Source organism: Tamandua tetradactyla, chromosome 25, assembly GCF_023851605.1.
Source record: "Tamandua tetradactyla isolate mTamTet1 chromosome 25, mTamTet1.pri, whole genome shotgun sequence".
NCBI lineage: Eukaryota > Metazoa > Chordata > Mammalia > Pilosa > Myrmecophagidae > Tamandua > Tamandua tetradactyla.
In genome coordinates, this window is record NC_135351.1 from 15,678,304 (window position 1) to 15,703,538 (window position 25,235).

General features: G+C 36.2%; 1 long non-coding RNA gene across 1 annotated transcript; it reads right to left on the reverse strand.

The window, feature by feature from the left end:
* Positions 1 to 7,674: 7,674 nt before the first annotated feature.
* LOC143669199 (uncharacterized) lies at positions 7,675 to 9,903 on the reverse strand. Its single transcript, XR_013168777.1, has 3 exons — positions 9,638 to 9,903; positions 8,745 to 8,936; positions 7,675 to 7,774 (listed from the first exon to the last, which is right to left on the reverse strand). It is a non-coding gene; the product is annotated as an uncharacterized LOC143669199 (long non-coding RNA).
* Positions 9,904 to 25,235: the final 15,332 nt, after the last annotated feature.

Below are 25,235 nucleotides of genomic sequence, written 5' to 3' on the forward strand. Positions count from 1 at the left end.
AATCCTTCAACTTCTCTCTGTCATCACCCATCCATATCTCCACCCATCCATATCTCCCCATAGGAAAATGTATCCACCATCCTTCCTGATCAAGCCAAGCCTTTCTTCAGGTAACTGCAACCTGGACCTTTCATGGCTCATCTAGAACCTGTGATGCCATTATCTCCATCCTCTCATGTGTCTTCATCCCCTTCCTTAGCCCTGGTTCAGCATGAATCATCTTAAAAATTGCACACACACGCACACGTTCTTTCTATTAAAACCAGTTCCAGTCTGGTTGTCCCCTACCATATTCTTTAATTGCTTTATTAATTTCATTGACAAATCAATGAACTCTTCCAGATACTCATCTTGACTTTTCTGCACCATTAGATATTGCTGAATTCTTATAGTTCACTCCTTTCTAACTTTCTAAAATTTAATTCCTTACCAGTTCTCTGACCTGTCGAATCGTTCTTTCTAGATATTTTCTACTGACATATCATTCTTTATCCCTTAAAATGTCTGTAGCCCCAGGGTTCAGGCCTTGACCCACTCCTCACTTGACTCACTTTTCTCAAGGAATTTCACTTTGAGGGTTTTAATGATCACCTGATTCTTTCTGACACCCCAAATCCAATCAAACGGTATGTTTTATTAGATCTTCCTTAAGTTTATCAATTCTAAGCTCTTTTCTACAGCCAATCCTACTATCATTACTCAGTTTTCACCATCCCCATCTCTCACTTAATTTAGAATAAAAGCCTCCTAATACATATCTCTGCCTATAATCTTGCTACTCTCCAATTATTCTTCCAAGCGTTCCCAAAGTGATCTTTCTAAGTGATATATATATATATATATATATATATATATATATATATATGTATTTTTTAATTTTTATCATTTTGCTCCCCTGCTTAAAACACTTGAGTGACCCCTCATTGCTTTCAGGATATAATCCAAATCCTTATCAGAATCTTCATTGTGACACAGCAGCTCATTTAAGATCTGTCCCATTCGAATTTTAAAGAAAGGTTCCCCTTTCCTTACTCTTCAAGCTGTTTTTGGAGGAAAACTTCCCCATCTTTCAACCACACCATGGAGTCTCACACCTTCCGCCTTTGATTCTCCTTAAACTTGAGGCTGGAGTTTCTTTCCTGAATTTCTCCACCTAGAAAATGTATACTGCTTATTCAAAGCACAAATGAACAAGCATTTCTCGATAGGCCTCCTTAGTCCCACCACCATATAATCGTGCATTTCTCAGGCAAACTTAGTTACTATTTATTCCATGCTTCTACAATGTTTAATTTATTCCCCTGCTTACAGCGCTTGCCAGATTGCTTTATGGCTATATGAAAGCTCTGTTACTGCTCACATATTAAAGACCTAACCCAGGATGGCATGGGCAGTTGCTGTCACAACTGGAACAAGAATGTGCTTGAGAAGTTGGCAGAGATTTGGCTCCTATGACAGATTGTATGGTCTTATCCTGTCCAAAGAGGAAGGAGTACATGTGACAACATCTGACAGTCCTGTCTCCTACTACCAGGACTCTACGAATAACCTCACTAACTACTGCCTCACAACAGAATCCTTACAGCTTATGCCTTTGTTTCCTAAAGACTACCCTGGAAGCAGCAGCAGGGGCAGTTGCATTGCTCTTAGCCGTACTGTCAGAGTCATTATTGAAGTGGCACCTGTTTTCATTCCAAATGCCTGGATGAACAGAGTGACATTTTTAGAGCTTTCCCATTAGCTGAATCATTTTGAAAAGTAATCCACAGTTATCTGAATGGCAAGGCTTTCTGAGAGGTGATTTACTGTGTGTGGCTTACAGAGTAGTAGAAATGAATTAATTGCATTTAGTTGACCTGTTAGTTCAAAAGATCTTCCTGAAGATTGATTCAAACATGAGGGTGCTTTGAAAGTCAAAAGGATCTGCCTTTCCCAAATAAGAGCTGAGATTTAGGTGTGATTCCAAACCTGGCAAGTTTATACATTTTAATCAAATTGCAGATACTGAAAAATTCAATTGAGCATCTACTATGTACACACTTGCCTGTGCAAATGACGCTGTTTGTCATGAATTTAAGCTCCTTGGATAAGTGATTTTTTTTTGTTCCATTAATTTTATAATATCGGATGGAAATGTGCACCTCATATGAAAAAATATGATCCATATAAAATGGTAGTAGTTGAACTTTGAATATTTACCCTGTTCTTTGGGAGAGGAGGGGGAGTGAAGATGTGAAGAAAAAAACAGGTCTAAAAGTTGGAATGAGTTTGGGTCTCTTATCACAGCTCCTCCCTAGCTGCTTTTATGACAGAGAGGACAACAGCCATCTGGTGCCTCATTTTCTCCAGTCAAAATGGGTGAGCATTGCAAAAAAGACCATGGCTTGAATACGATAAATGAAATAGTGGCTGCCTTGGTTCTTAGAAGAAACCATATGCTCTAAGCTTCAGGTATTCGGATCTTTGCTGTATTTTTGGCACATAGTTATTGAAAATTTGTTCAGTGCCTATCCCTGTTCTAAGCTCTGGGGATGAACAAAGAACAAAAGAAACAAATACCCTTCCCTTGCAGAGCTAACATTTTATTGAAGGAGGAGCAAAACAAAAATAATAAGTTATATATTAGAAGTGATGGGTATACTGAAGAAAAAGAAAACAGGGAGGGGGAACAGCGAGTCCTGGAGGGTGGAGGTGAACCTCTATTTTAATTAAGATGTGCAATGAAAACACTTGAGCAGGTGAGTGAGACAAGAGAGGAAAAGTATTCCCAGCAGAGAGAACAAAGTGTAAGGACCTGAGGTGGGAGTGTGACTGGTATGTTCAGAGAACAGCAAAAGGGCCAGAGTGACCGGTGATGAGAAGGAAGGCCAGGGAATTATCAGGGGCCAGATGCATGGGACCTTAGAGCCCATGGAAGATTTGGCTTCTCTGAGGTCAATGGGGAGCCATTGCAGGGTTTGGACCAGAGAAGTAGCAGGGTCTGGCTTGCCTCTTAAATGTATCCCTTTGGTTGCCATCTTAAGACTAGATCTGGGAGAGAGGTGTTGGGTGGAAGCAGGGAAATCAGTGTTGTCAATTGCGGTAATGCAGTTCAGTGATTAAGACCAACTACGATGGAGGCAGTGAGGTGGTTGACTCTGGGTATGTTTTGTAGGTAGAGACCACAGGATTTGCTGTTGGAATGATTTTAGGGTGTGAAGGAAAGGAAGGAGTCAGGTCTGACAGCAAGGCTTCCGTCCCAGCAAATGAAAGAATGTATTGGACGTTGTAACTCCAGGGGTTACACTAGTTTAATTTAGGGGAACATAAGGCAAACAATTGAACACGATCTCTTCTCCTACATTTGTATTTTTCTTTCCAAAAGGTAAAATGGGAATACTCAACTAAGAATTTTTAAATACTTTGATTTAAAAATATAATATAATAAAATATATAATTATTTTATATATATATAATAAGAAAGTTTCTCGCATCTATGTATTACATTAAAAAGAATCATTTGATCTTAACAATATATCATCATATAAAAAGTTTTTTAAAAACCCACAAGAAAGGAACGATAGGGAATTTTTACCCAGATTTTACAAGGGAGAAACTGAAGCCCTGAGAAATGATCATCTGGCTTAAATTAGGTATTCTAATTTCTTCTCAAGAGTTTTTCACAATAAATGCTGCCTCTCTGAGCACATTAAGTCCCTTGAACTTGTCACAATAAGAGGAATGATTTTTTTGTTTGTTTGTGGTATGGTGGGGTTACATTTCATTATTTTTCCTTGTGAGTATCCCATTATTGCAGCACCGTTTGTTGAATGTATTTGTTTGTTTGTTTGTTGTTTGTTTGTATTATGTGTTTGTTTGTTTGGGAAGTGCATGGACCAGGAATCAAACTCGGGTCTCCCACATGGCAGGTGAGAACTCTACCACTGAACTATCCTCGCACCCCCCGGTATCCATTTATTTATTCATTTGCCCTGGGCAGGCACCAGAAATCAAACCCGGTTCTTCCGCATAGCAGGTGAAAACTCTGCCACTGAACCACCCTTGCATTCCCAAAAGGAAAGATTTTTGTATGGAAAGTTTCACTAGCAACTAGTGAACCCCTCATCTAGAGAACATAGATTGCTAGATAAGACACAAGACACAATTTATAACCAACTTTTCTTTTTTTTTTTTCCCTTTCTTTGAATCCTGTTTCTCTGCTCTTCAAGAAAGAGTCTTTGATGTGCTACTTTTGTTTAATATAATACTTTTGTATTAAAGCTAAAATGTGAAGATTGATTTGAAATGCAAATGCTAGCTTAAAATCTTTCCAGCAAATACCAGTACTTGCTAGAGAGTAAGATAAATAGATCGGAGTTCATTTTTCCTACTTTTTTTATCTCCATTTGCTCATTTCTAGAATGTTCTGAAAGGCAGTAAACGGTGGCTGAAAGAGAAAGTTTATAATCGTTTGTATTTCCTCTGCTGTGGGGAAAAGAAAACCTTCAATGTCAGTTTTACAGTCTTCTCTTACTCTCAAGGGAATTTAGGTATGCAGAGTTTTGGCTGAGGTTGGAAAGGAACAGCTCAGAGGCGGAGACTACTGCTTAAAATGTTCCTTTGTTTAATTTTTTTCCTGTTATTGTATGTGAAACTTTGAAACCATCCCGACTTTCCATTCCAAAGGCACACGCCAGTGCAGGTGCCAATTGTGGTGACTGTTTTCATCAGAGTTATACATGATTTCTGCCTCTTACTGGGCTAGGAGTGAAAGCTGAGGGGGGTTTCATAAAGAAGGCCCCATTATAAGATTAGCATGCTTTCCTCGTTGGGGTTAGCTGTAATCCTTTGTCACGTTTTGGTGAAGGGTATCTAGTGAGGAAATGCAACAACAAAAAATTTCCAGGTTCAGTACAAACAAGCAGAATGCAGGAAGCGGGTAGCCTAAGAACTGAAGGGAAACACAAGGGCTGTGTATTCTAAACTCTGTGTTGACTTGCTTTGTAACCTGAGACAAGTGTCTTAAACTCCCTCTGCCTCTATTTCTTCATCTATTAAGTTGGAGATGCCACAGGGACAGGTATTATGTAAATACATAGATATCATCATTCCATGGAGGGGGGGGTGGAATGCTTTGTTTAGCCAACAGTGCTGTCTATTGCTCAGAGCAGGCTGTGAATCTGAGCTCTTGGGTCCCTTGCTGAATTGTTGAAGATATTGTCAGATGCTTTGGAAAAGGCACCTGCCTTTGACATGATTTTGTTCAACTTACTGCTCTATCTCTTTATCGGCAGGGTTGGAAAGGTCCATTTTCTTTTTCTTCTGATAAAAAGCTTTAAATTGATGGATTTCATTGATGGATTTAATTCTGCATATCTGGCCATTTTGACTTTGTGGAGCAGCAAATCCAACTATGAACTTACTAGATTCATTCCCCTCCTCTCACCCATGCCACCTCCCTTCCCAAATACACACACAAACACACACACATACTCCACACCTCCTCTCATGGGTCATTTGCCTGACACATACAGCATGATTTGAGGAATGCCAGAATGCTTCTTGCTGCCCCGCATATAGGCCCCTAAATTTTTATTGTAACAACATTGAAACCTGATATTAAAGTGGGAACTAATAATTGAATCATTGTTCAGTGAATTTTGTGATGAAGTCAGGTGTCAGATTAGTGGCTTAGATGTGGAGGCTCTGGGTTGAATTCCAGCCCTGTCACTTGCTGCCTACAGTCTCTGTGTTGCATTTGCATCTTCTGTAAAATGGTGACAATAACAGCACGTGTCCCAAAGGGTTGTTGTGCAAAGTAAAAGTGATAATGATGCAAAGTGCTCAAACTGTTGCCTGATCCATGTTAAAGGCACAATAAATGCATCCATTGCGATTCTTACTGGCTTGCTATTCTGCAGCCAGAGTCCAAATAAGTGGTACAGAGGGAGGTAAACCATGATGTTGTAGAGGGACAGACCAAACCCCACATTTGCACTGACAGTTTATGGGTGTAAGTTTTATTTGGCATCTGCTGACGGTAAATGTTAAGTCCATTGGAACCACTCTGATGCTAATAACTGGAGTGACCTCTAGTGGTATTGATTTTCTTTCGTAGTGAAAGAAATAAACCGAGGCCCAAATTTAAAGGTCACAACTATCATCGTCTCATGCTATTTTGCTTGGAAACTCAAAATTCAGAAGGTGATGAAATGAAAACTAATCTAGTATTTAATTGGATTGACTTATTTAGTAACGGACATTTTTACCTCTATAGAGTAGGTTCTAAATTCCCTTTTGAATACTACCTGACCCTCACCTCCATTTGGCTTTCTGTCCATTACTGCTGTGCGTTGGGAGTTATTCATTAGCATTCGATGAACATGTGTGGGACGATGCCACACACCAGACACTGTTTAACACCAAAAGAGCCATGCAGAGAAGAGAAATGGCATGGTATCTGCCCTCAAGAAGCTCCTTGTTTAGGGACAGGGAGGGTATGAAGAGGAGGAGAAAAACTGAGTCAGCTGCTTTATTTGTTTTTGGCTTTTGCAGTGGGGATTTATTAACTTTCAAGCTTACAGATCTGAGGTCATGAAAATGTCTGAATCAAGGCATCAATAGGCAATGCTTTCTCCTCAAAGACTGGCTATCAGCAATCGTGGGCTCCTCTCTTACATGACAAGGCACATGTTGACATCTGTGTAAGTCAGCTACTGTTTAAAAAGTACTCAGAGAAGTACTAACATTTGATGGTTAAAGTTTTCTGGATAACCTTGCTCTTCTTAAGCTAGGAAAAGAAAGCCCACATATCCACTGAGTTCCAAGAGAATTCCTGCCATAGGCTGTGAGGTACTGGCCAAGAGTAGAGCCAGGTAGCAATATAAAAATGGGCTCTGGTATGGGAGAAAACCAGTGTGAATAAAGCAAAATTCAAAGATCATTTTAAAAGTCATTCTAAATTTGTTTTGTTTATTCAGCAACCATACCTCATTTCTTTTTGGGTGCTTCTACTTTCAAATAAACTTACTCCTTCCCCCAAATGTAATGCATTAAAGATACAAGTGAAAATAATAACTTTCTATGCCTTTATGTAGCTTTACATAGAAATAAATTCACAAGTCAGAGGAATATTTTGTCAGATCCTATTTTACCCTGTACAACATTGGCAATTGCATGGAGTCTGTGTATAAGCAAGGAAGATTCCCAAAGAAATTTTTTTATCATTTTTCTTTGATGGCTAAATAAGGTTAAAGAATAGTTTTAGCTATCTATGAAAAATATGGTTGTCTCTTATTTCTCCTCTGTGTGCTTCATGAAGGCTTTTAGTGATGCTTAGTGAACAAGCTAATGGCCCGGTCACATAGAACTATTCGAACTTGGCAGAAATTTAGAAATTCCTCAAGCCTAAATCAATCTTAAAGCCTCAAAATGAATTTGTAAAACTTCAAACTCCCCCTTGTCACAACTTTACTAGGTAATATTGCACAGGGGATTCTCTCTGAATACTGTGTCATCTGAAAGAGCCCTGGAATATTCCTGATACTTTGGGCTCCATCATTGAGAATTCTATTTCTATTTAGAGTTTCTATTTAGTTTCATCCATGTTCATTCTTATGACCTAAGAGTGCATAAAGGGCCAATTAGGAGCATATAAAATTGTTGTTTTAAAAACATCTTATTTTTTTTATTTGTCTTCTTTATTCAAGTTTATTATCATTTTAAAAATCATTAAGATGTTCCACACTCTCAAAAATGTTGATTTCTCCAAGCTAGAGCTTGCTTTGATTAGGAGCTAGGAAGAAATAGAAAAAAAAATCACAAAGAAATATTACAGGAAAGATTTATAGACTATAAACCAATTCGAAAGAATTAGAATGTCATTTGCAAAATATCATGGTCAATGGTTCTCAGTATCAGATTTTTTTTTTTTTTTTTTGCAAGGGCAGGCACCAGGAATCAAAGTCTAGTGAACAAGCTAATGGCCTGGTCACATAGAACTATTCAAACTTGGCAGAAATTTAGAAATTCCTCAAGCCTAAATCAATCTTAAGGCCTCAAGGGAATTAGAATATCATTTGCAAAATATCATGGTCATTGGTTCTCAATATCAGATTTTTTTTTTTTTTTGCAAGGGCAGGCACCGGGAATCAGATTTTAACAATTCAATTTTTAAATTTGTTTTTACATTTGAAATTTTACTGACAAGCCTAATAGTCTTTCATAGGCAATAGCCTTAGCAAATTCCAAGTGCTGATGGGTACGCAGTTGAACAGCTTGTACTTTTCTAAGTGTTTGTACTCAACCATTTGGCTGATAGTAAATTCATTTTCTCTCTCTCTCTCTCTCTCTCTATATATATATATATTGGTTTTAATCTACTGAACTTAGACAGAACCACTTAAAACAACTGCAAGTACATATCTTAAAAAAAGGGAGAGAGAGAGAGAGAGAGAGAGAGAGAGAGAGAGAGAGAGAGCGAGCGATTAGCTGGCAACCCAGATTTCAGGATAACCTTTCGTGACGAACGAGAGAAGCTGTGATAGCTGGGTATCTATTTTGACTCCAGAGCAATAGAAAAACTGTATCTGGCCTTGACCATCATTAGAAAAGTGCTAGGGCCTATTAGGTGTACAATGCACTGAAAACAGTTTTAAAGTAAGTAGCTACAGCTTCAAGAAACTTAAAAGAAAAAATAGTACTGGGAGTTACAGTACTTATAATTATGCGTTTGAAAGTTTGCAATTGAGGATGTCTTTTCTCACCATTCCATTTCTTCCCCATGTCATTTTCCCGGTCTTGCTTTGAGCATCCTGAACTTAGTTCAGTGCTTCTTTGTCCCCTTGCCAATCGTTTCTCTCAGCAGTTTGCTGCCACCTAGTGTCCTGGATAGAGTCATCTGTTGAATCAGGCTTAGTGACCAAAGGAAAAACCTGAGGCCACTTGCAGAGAAGACACTGTGCAAAAAAGCAAGCATATCTCAATGGTGTGATAATGGTTCACAAATCAAATACATTTCAACTCCCTTATTTAATACGGGTCTCACAATAGGAAATGGGGAGGGGTGTGCGTGCAAACTGTTCCCATATTTACTTTTAATTTTAAATGAGAAAATCACCTTCCATATTTTCAGGCATATGAGGTTCAAATTTCATTAAGTTAATGATGAGAATTCTTGCATCTCCCGACTTGCTGTCTGAGTTTACTTAACACAGTCACAAAATCTTTAATAGAATTTCAGAGGTATTTACACTGAATTAGGTCTGCCATTCTCAGGGATAATTTTGGATAAGGGAAATTTCTCCTATTTTGCCTACAAAATTTTAGATTTCCTTCACTTAAATCTTCTGTTTCCATCCCGCTAAAATCGGGCCATGTATTATTTATGAAAGTCTAGTTGTTACTAGGATATGACAAATGCAGTATTTGACATTCACTTTTCTTTCTGAGCCTGTTCCACTTATAAATGTTCTGAAGAACAGATTTCATTTTGGGAAGTGAACATGGCGCTCCGTAAAAGCCTGATTGATGGGAGTTAAGGTGGGCAGAAGTTATCAAAACCTGAAAATCAAGTGTTTAAAGGAGAAGACACGTATGATTATTAAAGAGGTGGGAGGATATAATTGCCTGTGCTGGCAGGGTGGTTGAAAGCACCAACCTCCATTGCAGATCCCGGCAATTTGTTCTGCTCAGCTGACCTTTTCTAAGCACCACTGTTGGAAGTACTCCCCTTCAGCAGTCGATCTGGTCGCAGAGAAAATTTTGTTTGTTCATATCCCCAGATGTCCCATTAGACTAGATAATAGAACCCAGCAAAGAAGGACCTCAGCAACTCAGAGCTAAAAATGAATTAAGGGAATAAGAAAGAGAAAGAAAAAAAAATTCATCCGCGCTCGAGATTCACTTTCACATCTCTCTCCCTTCTCTTCTCTTCCTTTCCCTTCCAAGGGATTATCTCACAATTCTTTACTTACCAGGCTCAGTCTCTATCATACACAGACCTGGATCCTGACACATGTATCCCTTCCCTTGCTTTCCTGTAAGAAATACATGCTGCATAACTGCTGTCCTGGAAGCAGAACAACTACTGAATTATATTAAAATCTACAGTGGCAAATTTATTTCCATATTCATTAAATTTCCCAATTGATGGATATTGGCCAAAAATACTGGAGTATAACCTGTAAATACAGTACACACAATTTATCTGTGTTTTTATAATACTAAATAGTTTCATTTAAACAATCTTTTACCAGATTTAGCCCCTTTCAAAGTCATGATTCTTTGTCTTTTTTAATCATTAAGTGCTTAGATAGATATGCAAAAGATGGGATTTTGAATGAAGGATTTATTCCAACCGTGCCAGCTCTGTTGAGTCTCTGTGTTTTCAGATGGCATTCTTAATGAAGAAAGCTAACTGAACTTATGTTACTGAAGACAAAAATACTTAGATGACAACCCATAATACAAATCGCATGTGTGCGCACACACATATATACTCACATACACACCTGCACACATATGCATTTTTCAGAGATGCTGAAGCTAGAAACAAGAATCCTGACTTAAAATATTAGGCACAGAGGGGGTGCAAGGGTAGTTCAGTAGTAGAATTCTTGCCTGCCATGCAGGAGATCCGGGTTCAATCCCCGGTCCATGCACTTCCCCCAAAACACACAAGCAAAACAAACAAACAAAAATTCAACAGACAAATACTCACATGGAAAAATAATGAAATGTGACTCCACTGTACAATATACAAAATATGTATACATATATATATTGGGCAAGGAAAAGCTCCTTTTGTGAGAAAGACATCTTGAAGTACAATTTTCCACAGCAGAACGTGAGTTACAAATTGATAATATTCATAATAAGCCTGATGATGATAAAATGTTTGTTCTTTGTTTCTTGTTGTTTTTCTTAAACTACTATGTATTGACACTTACCATGTTACGTAAAGAAGACCAAAATTTCTTTGGCAGACAGCTTTATCAATATAACAGAAAATATCCATCAGCTATGGTGTCTCTATTGATTTGCTTGCTCTTGTAGTATTTTAAGAACAACCCTTTCTGTAAAAGGATGAAGGAAAAAAAGGCTTAAGCAGTGAAAGATTATACATTCCAAGAATGAATGTTATCTAATTTCCTGTAACAGAGAAAAATGAAAGTATACGTGGACAGTATGTGTTGTGCTCTATCTTTAAAAAGGGACTAAAATATGATGCAAAGTGATTATCATATCTTCTGACTATCCAGACATGAAATTCACTTAGTTAAACAGTAATTTTGAGCAGCTTTAAAAGATCATCAATATTTTATGCTATTTTAAGTAAGAAAATATTTTTCTCAGTACCTCTCACACACTTAACATTTTAATGAAACAGACTTAAAATAGCACAATGCATATTTCATGATCATTAAAATTCTTTATCTGAGGTTGCTAGCTGCTAATAATCTATGTGAGAAAATAAACCAAACTGGATGACTTTCTTCTTCCTTTTTACCATTTCTGGTTTTTGAACCTTCCCTCTCCATTTGCTCAAGCAAAGATTGCCTAAACAAAGAAAAGACAGCCTTGCCCACCCTTTCCAATCAACTCTCCCCTCATAAGTCAAATTAAATTTGACTTTATCCTTTGTTTCATCAGACAGAGACTTAATGATGTACCTAAGCTGACCTTTGGAGAAGAGAAATAAGGTTGGATGCAAAACAAACTATATAACCCTGGGAGTCAAGATTTCCCATAGAGAAACAACAGGAAATATTTATAAGGCTGTTTGCAGTGTGTCAAGCTGACTAATTTAAGATTGTATTTGTGGCTTACCTTGACAATAGTTTAAACTCTGGAATTTCCTTCCACTGTAGTAAATTCTATGTGCACTTGAACCAGGGAAGGAGGGTGGTGCTAGTGGGAAAAGCACACACTGGTGCTAGACTAACCTAGGCTTGAATCCTCGAACTGCCAATTGCCAACTGGGTGGCTTTGGCACCCTTTTTTTAGTGAATCTGAACTTCTTAGTTGTAAAATGGGTATAAAACTATGTACCTAACAGGACTGTGTGAGGAACTGGTGATAATATACAAAGGGTACCTAGAACACATCTTTAACTGTTATTAAAGAGCTATAGAGGATAGAATGGGAGTGTGAGATTTTGTTGGAGAACTGAAGTAGAAAAAGGCTGGAGATTAGGAGAAATCAAATCCTTTGGAGGAAAAACTTTTATTTAAGACCCAACCAGCACAATGAGGAAGGGAAGCCAGATGATGGAGTATTTCTGAAGGTGTACATTGTCCTAAACCGGACCCGCTCTACTATAATTTGTTACATCTTAAATACATTTTGAAAGACCATTGTATTTAGATGCTACAAAAAGTTGTGCTTATGGGAAAAGCATCATTCTCAATAAACGTCCTTAAAATAAACTTTTGGAAGCTGCAATGCAGTCTCAGAGAATGTTAATATTCATCATCCATTTTGGCACTTGCCAAAATGGTGTATTTATAATTTCATCTATTAATCAATCTAAATAAAGTACTTTTTTTACTTGGAGGTTATATTGCTACTTTATTAAGTTAGATGACAAGTCATTCATCAGAAATAAATCGTTAAAGGCTTCTATGTTAATTTGGCATGACTGCAATTCATCCTAAGGTGTTATCTTTTAAGCAAGAGCCTAAGTGAGGTGCCTCTCCATATGTTTTGGCAGAATTGGTGCATCTGCAAGACTCAGTGTTAAGTCCTACATGCCTTGGCACGGTGGCTGCACAGATTAGTGCTTCTGGGCTTGTTCCAAGTACAGCATCATATAGGTTTGCAGCAATAAATCAGAAATTTTAAAACAGCTGAACAGGGTTTGCTACTGGATGTGTACGTTGATTTTCTTTTGCAAATGTCTATCAAGCGTCTTTTCACACAAGGCATTATAGAAACATTATTTAATCTTCCGATTATCTCATCTAGAGTTGAAACTCTGCTGAAAATATAAGTCTTTACCTCAAAAAAAGCACTTCACAGTAGATAAAAGGGCAGCACACAAAGTTTCAAAAATTCAAAGAAAGAAAAAATATTATGGAAACCTACTGATATTCACTATGATGTAGCTAGAAATAAGTCTGGGATAGGCAAAGATTTGTTAGACAGGACACAAAAAGCACTAACTATAAAATTAAAAAATGATAAATTAGCTCATTATCAAAATATCTCATTATTAAAAGGGCCCATTAAGAAAATGAGAAGACATGACACTGACTAAAAGAATGCATTTGCCTTATGAATCTGACAAAGGACTAATATCCAGGATACATAAAGAGTCACTACAATCACTAATGAAAATACCAACAATGCAATAAAAGTTGTCAAAAGATTTCAATGCACACTTTCCAAAAGAAGATATAAATGTGGCCAATAAATATTTGAAAAAGTGCTCAATATCATTAGTCAACAGGAAAATGCAATCTAAAATCAATATGATACCATTTTGCACTCACTAGAATGTCTAAAATTAGAAACAAAATACCAAGTACTGGCAAGGTTGTAGAGCATTTGGGGCTCTCATGCATTGGTGGTGGTTGTCTAAAATGGTAAACTGTGTGGTTGCCAGCAAGTCTTGTCCTTTGTATTTACAGAAGAAAAACAATACATATATGCACAAAAGCCTGACTTTATAAGAATGTTCATATTAACTTTATTCGTAATATTCCAAAAATGTAAATAGCCAAAGTGTCCTTTAAAAGGTAAGTGGATAAATAAATTGTGGTCCATTCATGCAGTGGAACACTACTGAGTAATGAAAAGGAAAGCAATACTACACAACAACCTGAATGAATCTCAAAAGCTTGAAGGTGAATGAAAGAAGTGAGGCACAAATGACTAGGTATGGTGTGATTCAGTTTATATGAAATGTAAATTCAGATAAAACTGTATGGTTATAGAAATCAGACAATAGTACTGTAAGGTGAGAGAAATTAGGTAACGCTTGGGAGTGGAGTTTGACAGAGGGTGTGTCCATCTCTGCAGCTGGAAAGTAGAAACATAATCCCCAAAGAAGGAGAGAGAGAGAGAGAGAGAGAGAGAGAGAGAGAGAGAAATAGCCTCCAATGCTATTTTTACACTCTGCCCAAGCCTTTCATTAGCTCCCAAACTACCCAAACTGTATGAAGAACGTTTCTAGCAGAGCAGCTAAGGCTAAAAGAACTAAACCAAAAGTTTAGCTGCCATGGGGGAGACAGAGTTTGCAGTTTGAGTGCAGTCAAGTTATCTGCCTGCAAAATCAATTCTTTTTGCAGAAACACTGCAGAATCCAAAGTCTGTACAAGATATCATTTATAATGTCCAGAATACAATTCAAGATTATTATAAAGAAGAAAACATGATCCGTATTTAAGAGGAAAGGCAGTCAGTAGAGACTGACCTCAAGATGGCCCAGGTAATGGAATTAACAGTGAGGAATTTAAGCAGCCAATTACAACCATGTTACAGGATGCAAACGAAAATGCTTATATTGAGGGAAAATCATAAATCACAAATGTGCATGTGCTTCAAAATAGATTCAAAATAACAACGTATGAAACAAAAATTGACAAAGGAAGAGCCAATTTCACAACCGTACTGAATATTTTAACACTCTTTTCTTAGCAATTAATATAATAATTAGACAAAAATTCAATAAAGACAGAAGATCTGAAGGCATTTTTAAGCACCTAGACCTAATTGATGTTTCATAGAAAATTACTTCAACAATATGAAATATATTTTATTTCCAGGTACGTATAGTGTGCTCATTAATAAATTACATGTTGGGCTATAAAACAAATATCACTAAATTTAAAAGGACTGAAATCATATAGAATGTGATCTCTGTTCAAAATAGAATTAAAAAAATAGTATCTCTATAAAAAATTAAATTATGTATAAATTAGACAACAGACTTTAAAATAATTCACAGGTCAAAGAAGAAATCACAAGGAAACATAGAGAAACATTTTGAACTGAATGATAAGGAAAATACCACATAGAACGTTTGTGAGATATAGCAAAAGCACCATGTAAAGTAAAATTCATTGTTTTGAAATCTTATACTAAAAGAGAAAAAAGATCTAAAAGCAATGAAATAAAGTTTCACTTTAAGAAACTAGGGAAAAAATAAGAGAAAATTAAACCCAAAGGAAATAACAAAAATAAGAGAAATCAATAAAATAGAATGCAAATAAACAAGAGAAAAAAAAAAGCAAATCAAAAAGTTAATAACACAAATTTGATAAGCACCTAACTAGACTGATCAAGAAAAGAGAGAGAGAGAGTGAGACCACAAAATACTAATATCAGGAGTGAAAGAATGGTTAACTTTTAGGTTAATCCTTTTAGGATTGAAATGATACTAGAAGAATCTTATAAACAAGTTTATGCCAACAAATTCAACAACACAAGCGAAGCAGACACCTTCTTGAAAAAATACAACTTACTAAAAGTGGCTCAAGATAAAGCAGATCTGAATAGCTGATACCTATTTAAGGAATTCCAGGAAAAAAATATAAAATGACTTTGAAGATATTTATAATAGCATGAAATAATAAATTATTTAGTAACAAATCTGACAGAAGATGTGCCAGATCTTAATACCAAAACTACAAAATACTACTGAAAGAAATTAAAGAAGACCAAAACAAATGGAGAAATATACCACACTCATGAATCAGAAGATACAAAAGTTTTAAGACGTAATATCTAAAAAAAAATCATCTATAGAGTCAACCCAATACCAATCAAAATCCCAAGCTTTTGTGTAGAAATTGACAAATTAATTCTAAAATGTATATAAAACATAAAGGACCTAGTAAATCCAAAGCAATTTTGAAAAAGATAAAAGTTAGAGTCCTTTATTATGTTACATGGAAAATTACTACAAACTACTGCATCGAGCTACTGTAATCAGGACAGTGTGTTGTTAGCATAAGAACGAACAAATACATCAGTGGAAGCAAACAGAGAGCACAGAAACTAATCTACAGTTTTGTGTGTATTTGATTTTCAACAAATGTACCAAAGTAATTCAATGGGGAAAGAAAAGTGTTTTAAACAGTGATGCAGAAACTGGATATTAATATGAAAAAGGAGGAACCCACAGCTCACATCATACACAGAAATAAAATTAAGATACTCGACATAGGATAGATTGTTTATCTTATAAAAGGAGAGAGCGGGAGGATACACTTGGGTCTTGGGATCAGACAAGATTTATTTGTCAAATCTCCAAAATGCAGGAACCAGAGAAGAAAAACAAATATTAACATTCATCAAAATAAAAACTTCTGCGCATCACAGACACCTTTAAGAAAATGAATAGATAAGTCCCAGCAGGAAGAAAATATTTCTAAAACATATATTCAGCAAAAGATTGGCATTTAAAATACATAAACAATTTCTTCCACTTAATATTTTAAAATATAATTAAAAAATGGACTAAATATTTGACCAGACACTTCACAAGGAAAGATGCATGAATGACCAATAAGTGTATTAACTATTAGGGAAGTGTTAATTATAATCAAAATAATATGCTTTGCACCTCCACCAGAATTGTTAAAATGTACAAGATTGACCATACCAAGTATTGGCGAGGATGTGGAGAAACCAAAGATCTCATTAATTATTGGTGGAAGTAGAAAATGGTATAACCATTTTAGAGAGCTGTTTGGCAGTTTCTTATAAGCTTAAATGTACATTTACCCTATGACCCAATGATTGCATCCCTAAATTTTTATCCAGTGGAAATTGAAACGTCCACAAAAAGACTATATTTATAATAGTCCCAAGTTGAAAACAGACCAAGTGTCCATCAAAAGGAGAATGAATGAACAAATTGTGGTATATACAATAGGATATACTCAGAGTCAAAAGGAATAAACTACTGCCATACACAATACTATGGATGAATCTCATATACACTCCATTGAATGAAAGAAGCCTTACACAAAACAGCACATGCAATGCCATTTGTCTGGCAGTTAACCTACAGAATGGGTTCCACCCAAGACTGATGGGTACTTAAGACTGAAAAAATGAGGCAGGCCACTTCATATAGCAAAATAGTAGCAGTTCACTAGGGAACTTACAGATGGGGAAGCTGGCCCTGGGCAGCTGCAGGATGTCAGGAGTGGAATTCCTTGCCACCTAAGGAGTTACAGGGGGTTTTATGGAGCAAGAACAAGGAAGGCACAGAGTCAAGTTGGGATTTGCAAGATCATAAACACATTTCTCTGAAGTTACTGTTATGTAAGAGGGTTCTGTACAGATAGCTGTCTTGCTTAGGAATGAGCAAGTGCACTTTCAAATGCGCTTATGGGGAATGTGTGGTTATCTTACCTAAGAATGTATGGCTTCTCTGGTTTATGGCCCCACAACATTTCATTCAAATGAGGTTATTAAAAGAGACAAAACTAATCTACAGTGGAAAATGTCAAAACATTGGTTGTCATGATGGGGTTACATGGTTTAAAAAACTGACTAAGAAGGAATATGAGGAAATTGTGTTGATGATAATGTCCACATTTTTGTGGAAGTTGGGTTGTGCAGGGTGTCTTAGTTTGCCAGGGCTGTTACAACAAATACCATAGGTAGGTTGGCTTAAATAATGGGGATTTACTGTCTCACGTTTTTGGAGGGTGGAAATTCAAAATCAAAGTGTTGGCAGGATTGTGCTGTCTCTGAGGTTTGCAGTGTTCTGATGGTGGCTTGCCAGCAATCCATAACTCCATTTTGCCTCTGTCACATGACCCTCTGTTTCCTCACTCCTACTGTCATCTCCTTCTGTGTCCAAATAATGACTTATAAGGACTCTAGTCATATTGGATGAAGGACCATCCTGATTCAGTTTGACCTCACCTTGACTAAAACCATCTTCACGAACCCTATTTTCAGGTGCGTTCCCATCCATAGGACCCGGGATTAGGACTTTAGCATGTCTTTGTTGGGGACATGACTCAGTCCAGAACACAGGTGTATGCAGTTCTCAGAACTCATCAAACTGTGTACCTGAGATCTGTGTATTTCGTGTCATAGAACATTTTAGAAGGAAATGTAAACACCTCTTGAGCTCTAGTTGATGTGAATGATGAAGTGTTCATGGGTAAAATGTACACATCTGCAAATTGTTTCAAAAGGTATAAGAAAATAGCACAAATCGCTATTTGGGTAGATGAAAAGATATATGATAAGGCAAATACAGTAAAATGTAATTGTTGAATGGAGGTAATGGGATATGGGTGTCCACTATCCAGTTCTTTCAACGTTTCCATATGTTTGAAATTTTTCATAATAAAATTTGGAAAATAATTTAAGACCTCATCAAAATGATCTCTATTATGTTTTCATTACATCTCAACTGGTTTTTTCTTTTTTTGCGTGGACAGGCACCAGGAATTGAACCCAGGTCTCCAGCATGGCAGGTGAGAACTCTGCCACTGAGCCACCGTGGTCCGCTCTCAACTTTTTGTTTTTTAAGTAGTGAATCTACTTCAGGCATATAATAGGGGACTATCAGGCCTCAATCATTAACCAAAAGGCACAATGTTCAATACCTTCAGGAGTTCCTGCTTATAGAGGTAAAGTGTGGTCCACAGGAGAGGGAGTGGATGATTGCCATGATGTATATTGGGGTTTATACCCACGTTATCTACTAACTCGTCAATGCTCCTGTCACTCAGTTAAAAGCTCCTCTCATCATGGATAAGTACATACGTCTGATAATAAGGTAAAAAAGGAAAAAAAAGAAAAAAGGAAGGCAGGTGGCAACACAGTACCATGTACAGCTTCCTCCCCACACATCTGTTAGGGACCTGAGCTTTATCAGCAAGAGTCTGCCTACAAAGGATACATCAGAGAACCCAGTCTTTCAGCACAGTAGATAAGCACATGGCAGGAAAGAATACTATTTGGAAGTTGAGCTACCTCCTACCTCTGTCATTAACTGGTTGTGTAACTCTTAAGTAAGCTCCTAATTTTTTTCCAAACTCTGTTTCTTCTGTATAGTCACAATAGGTGAGAAAGAATTGCCCCCTCAATTAATGTGGTAATCATTGGGCTCTTTTGAAAAAGGCAATCATTCTATAATTCTGGGAAGTCTTTTGTGATGCAGGGTGAACCAAATTTGCCTGAGACTTTCTCTCTGGTCAAAGTCAAGGACAGGGTCTGAATTGGCCCCATTTGAACCCAGCAGAATTGAACATTTTTCAAGTAAGCATCAAAGACTCTTAACAATTGTTCTTTAAAAGAAAAAGAGGGAGAGAGAGAGAACTGACATTAACAACCAGGTGGGCTTTAAAAGATGTGAAAATTCCCAAAAGGAAGGTAACATGCTGCGATTAAATTCGTACAGAACTGACATCATGAAGAAGAAAGGGGAAAAAAAACACCTACAATAAAGTGCTATGCCTGTCCCTGTTTTCAATTTCCTCCCACGCTTCTTACTGCTTCTACTCAAACTTATTACTGAAGTACTCTTTTATCACAAAAAGAGCTACAGTTTTAAAAGGGACTACTGGCATCCAAATTCAGCTATGATGTTTCAGGCAATTAAATTGTATTTGGTATTTTCTTTCCTGGGCATTTGATATTATTTTTGCTGTAAATGTGCTCAGGAGAGGGGAATTTTCTATTAATCATAAATCCAGAAATAAATATTGCACTAATCTCTGAATATTACCTTTTGAAGACAAAGGAGATAGATTATATTAGACAAAAATGGTGGAAATAATAACAAAGACCTAGTAATAGTAAAAAGAAGTATATGCTTAAATGCTAATCACAAGATACATGTAACTCCAAAAGACTCATCTCCTAATTCAAAGTGCTTTAAATCCATAAAATTGTTACCAGAGAACCTCTAAAACATAACCAAAATCTGTACTTAAAAATATGTGAAACTTGTTTTAATGGAATTATCTGAATAAGTATAGATGTGTTAACAATCACATTGTCTTTTGAGATTTAAATATCAGTGTGGTCCTGATCAGTGATCTATAGTCTTCCTTTCCAATTCTCCACAGGAATAAATAACTTCAAAGTAATCTCTATTTTAGGAGATGCCAACATCTGTTTATTTTGTAATGAACAAACTAGGCAGGCCTTTTTTCTGAAGTGTTTTGTCTACGTACCAGAATTGCTGACTGCCACTAAGTTTTGGATCTCTGTTTTTTTTTTTGTCTTTCTTGTTTAAGGTGAAACTTTTATCAGCTCATAATTATAACTCAGAAATCATTTTACATTAGGACTGAAAAAGATAGAGATTGCCATGGTTTCCAAACTTTCCTCCCAGAAGCCCCTTGAGTTCCATAGAGATGCATCAAAGACCTGACCCAAATGAAGCAAAGCAGCTCAGCTCATGCTGTTTCTTCAAAATAATGAACATGGGGGAAAAAACGAAAGACAAAAACAAACAAACAAACAAAAAAAAACAACCAACCATGGGATTTAGTCGGACTCCATTTAAAGTTAAGAAAATTGAAGTCCAAAGACAGAAAGTAGGCTTTTGTAAGTTAGCTTAGCTTATGGACTTGGAAAAGTGCTGAAAGATTGGGCCAAAATATAAGGGAGAGGGGAAGAGAGACCGAGAGAGAGAAGGAACTGATGGAAACACCAGTCCCATGTGGTACAGCAGTACATTCTGCTGAAACTCAAACTGCTGATTTCTCCCAAGCTTGATTCTCCTTTGACTGCTTTCTCTTTCTCATCATTTTCTTTATTTTTTTTCCAGCTATCTTCAGCAAAGTTTACTTCCATGAAGGCTTGTCCTTTTAATATTCGTTTTCCCAATTTCAGGCCTCATTTGCTCACACTGGGACTAGAAACCTTCAGCGACTCCCCCACTGCCTTCTGTAGTGGTTCCCAAGGTGCAGCCCTGAACCAGCAGCATTAGTGCCACCTGGAAACTTGTTAAAATGCAAATTCTGAATCCAACACTCTGGGACCCCAAAATCTGTGTTTTCAACCAGCTCTCCAAGTGATGCTACTGCATGCTAAAAAAAAAAAAAAGTCGTAGAACCACTGACCTACAAAACAAACCCCAAAGTCTTTGAACAAGTAGTCAAGGTATTATCAGTTTCCAACCTATCTTCCCATCATTATCTCCTATTGCTTCCTAAATGTAAGCCTTGTTCCATATAAATTGCACTATTCCTTTGACCAAATGTAGGGAAAGAAGTTTCCCTAATTCCATTCTTGGCTCACTCTGTTGCATTAGCCTAAAATCTTTGCTGTCATCCATCTCTGTTGGAAACTCACTCACCTTTCAAATATCCACGTGATGATCTAACATCTCATTTTGAATATCCACATGGTGATCTAACATTTCATTTCAAATATTCACATGATGATCTAACATCTCATTTTGAACACCTGTGACACTTCCCCCCCCCCACCCTCTTTTGGTTCATTATATCCTCACTGCCTTGTAATAATTTGTGCATGTATCTTGGCATTTCTACTAGACATTTTAAGTCTTTGATGAATATGTGTTTGGCTGATCATTTTGTCCCTCACAGTGTCTTGTACATAATAGGAATGAATGAAAACATGAAGACTTTTTGAAGCCAAGAAGTAAGAACAAGGCAGTAAGGACATGGCACATCACGTAAAGATGCATTCATATTGCTTGAATGAGAACTGAAAAATGCAGTTTGCTTCAAAGGTCTACTGTCTGATTTGTGGTAACACTCTTTGTGCAATGTTCTCTATCAATATATCATAACCAGTACACCAATATATCATAACTTTGTACACCAAAGTGCAAGGAACCGAAAATAAAAGAGACCTAGATCTAGACCTGCCATTAGCTAGTATGTGAAGTTACATAAGTCACCTATCTTTTCGGGATTTCAGTTCCTCATTTTAAAATGAGATATTGAGACTTGATGGTTTTTAAGGCCTACATTTAAAAACTCTTTAAAATCTATAATTTTATAGATTAGCATAGTATTATGGAAAGAACAACCAATCAACTCACACTGAGATCCTTTTTTTCTGTTAGACATTTCATCAGGCACTAGAAATAAATGTTGAGTACTAGATTCAGTTCTTACATGGACTAGCTTTTGATTTTAATCAAGCCCCTAACTGATTTGGGACTTTAAACTCTCTGTTTATAAAGTCAGTAGGTTTCACCATATGTTTTTACTGTGTGATTTTTATTATGAAAGACTGTCTCTTCTTTCACATTCTTTGTCTCTTATTCCACTTCCATTGCCTTATATTGTAGCTGTTAGGTATTACTGATCTTTATCCCCACATCAATCTTATATATTCTTTAATTGGAGTAATTAATCCATTTACATTTAATGCAATTACTAATATAATAATAACTTTAGGTTTGTTATCTTTTTTCTATCTAACCCCTCTTTTCTTCCTTTACTACATTTTTCCTGTCTCCTTTGAGATTAATCAAGTATATTTTAGTAGTTATTTTTATTTCTTCTACTGGCTTTTTAGTTACACCAATTCATATATATATATATATATATATATTTAGTGATTCTTCTAAGGATTTCAATATGAATCTTTAATTTGTCACAATACACTTTGAATAATTAAAATACCACTTTGTACATAATGCAAGAACCTTAAAATAGTATAATTCTATTTATATTCCCCTTTCCCTTTGTCTTATTTTTATTATATATGTTATCTCTAAATATATTTTAAACCACACAGAACATTGTTACTGATTTTTGCTTTTAATAATCAATTGAGTTTTAACAATTTAAGAAGAAAGAAATACCATTTTTAAATTTGTACACATTAATCATTTCTGGTGTTCTTTATTCTTTTCTGTAGAACTGGATTCTGTCTGATGTTAGAAGTTCCTTTTAGTATTTCTTGCAGTGTGGGTCTGTTGGCAAAAGATTCCCTCAACTTTGGTCTATCTAAAATGTTTTTACTTTGCCTTTATTTATTTATTTTGCATAGGCAGGCATCAGGAATCGAACCCAGGTCTCTGGCATGGCAGGCAATAACTCTGCCTGCTGAGCCAACATGGCTTGCCCTGCCTTTATTTATTTAACTTCTTTTATTGTATAGTATAACATATATACAAAGCAAAGAAATAAAAAAGACTAGTTTTCAAAGCACTCTTCAAAAAGTGGTTACAGGATAGATCCCAGAGTTTGTCATGGGCTACCATATAATCCTCTCATATTTTTCCTTCCAGCTGCCCCAGCATATAGAAAGCTAGTGGGCTTAAACACTTTTTTATCATCACAATTGACTTTTTTCCTTCTTTTCTTTTATGAACAATAATATATATACAAAACAGCTATAAATTTCCAAGCAGAGCACCACAATTAGTTGTAGAACATATTTCAGACTTTGGCATGGGTTATAATTTCACAATTTTAGGTTTTTACTTCTAGCTGCTCTAAAATACTGGAGCCTAAAAGAGATACAAGTTTAATGATTCAGCATTCATATTCATTTGTTTAGTCCTGTCTTCTATGTATACCTACCTTTATTTTTAAAAGATATTTTGCTGGATATAGAATTCTAGGATAATAGTTGTTTTAGTTTTGTCTTTAAGTACTTCAAAGGAGTTCCATTGTTTCCATTGTTTTCTGGCTCCATTGATTCTAATGAGAAGTTGGTTGTCATGCTGGTAATTGTTTCCCTGTGCATGAGTCTGCTATACTTTGGTTACTTTTAAATTTTCATGTTCATCTTTGGTTTTCAAGAGTTTGACTATAGAGTACCTAGGTGTTGTTTTCTTTTTATTTATCATATCAGGTATGTGGATGCAGCTTGGGTTAGTCTTAGTTAATATCTGGTTTCAAAAGCTTAAATAACTCTGCTTCCTTATGGGTCTTGGACCAACTCAAGAGACTACTAGACAAGGTCAAAGAAAACTAAGCAAGTGAGAAAATAAGACAATTATTAACTACAGTGAAAATAAAAATGTTATACAAGAGGAAATATAATCCCAGTGTTCAGAGTAAACAATACCTGCAGAATAAACCATATATGCATCTATTGATGCATAACACATTACTGCAAATTAAGCCACTTAATCAACATGCATTTATTATCTCACAGTTTCTTTGGGTCAAGAACTTGGGCCTGGCTTAGCTGGGTCTTCTGCTTCATGGTCTCTCACAAAGCTGCAATCACGATGTCAGTCCAGAGTCCATGGTCTCATCTGAGGGCTTCACTAGGGGAGGATCTGCTTCAGCAGTCTCTCAGTGTTTGTTGGCAACATTTTTGCAGGCTGTGGGAAAAATGGTCTCAGTGTCTCACAATGGCTGTGAGCCAGAATCTACCTTCAGTCTCTTGCCACCTGGGCCTTTCCAACATGACTGATTGCTTCCTCAAAGCCAAGATAGCAAGTCTGCTAGGAAGGCAGATGTTCCAGTCTTTTGTATCCTAATCACAAAAGTGAAATCCATTTAACATTGCAATATTCTATTAGTTGGAAGCATGTGACTCAAAGGGAAGGGATTACACAAAGCTGTAAACACTAGGAGACGTGATCATTTAGGTCCATCTTATAGGCTGCCTACCACAGTAGGCAAATGACCTTAAAACTCTGAATACTGACTGAACTAAAACTATGATAGAATTCTGTTGGAAGGACAGAAAGAGGAATAGGAGGGATTAAAATTCCTCATCTTCCATGCAACAGATAAGTAGACAATATCCAATAGAGAAAAATAAAAAAATAGTAATACAAACATAGCATTTCAGAATATGAAAGAGAAATCTCAAAGAACTTGACAGTAATTGCTTTTGGGGATAGAATGGGCAGAGACTTCTGGGTTTTTAGTTGTTTTTATAAGTCTTTTGCCACTATTTAAGCAGGCATTATTTTATTTTATTTATTTTTTATTACTCAAGGAGTGGTAGGTTTACAGAATATAAATTATATGTATTACTTAATGCATGTAAATATTAATTAAATAAAAGAAACTATGAGAGGAAATGATCATCCCTTATAGTGGATAAAGAAAACAATAATAGAGTGTACAATCTTCCTTTGAGCTAATGAAACCATGACAAATTATAAATTAATACCAGACCAAGAAGCCAGAGCATTATTTTTTCCAAATAACCTTAATTGTACACATGATATTTAAAAAAGTAGACTGAATTTTGACACCTAAAAGAAACCTTGAGTGTTGATCACTTTAATTGGATTTCAGTAAAAAAAAAAAAAAGAGCCTATTTCTTACTCTCTTCATTTTATAATGTTATAAGTCAGTTACATTGATTTATCC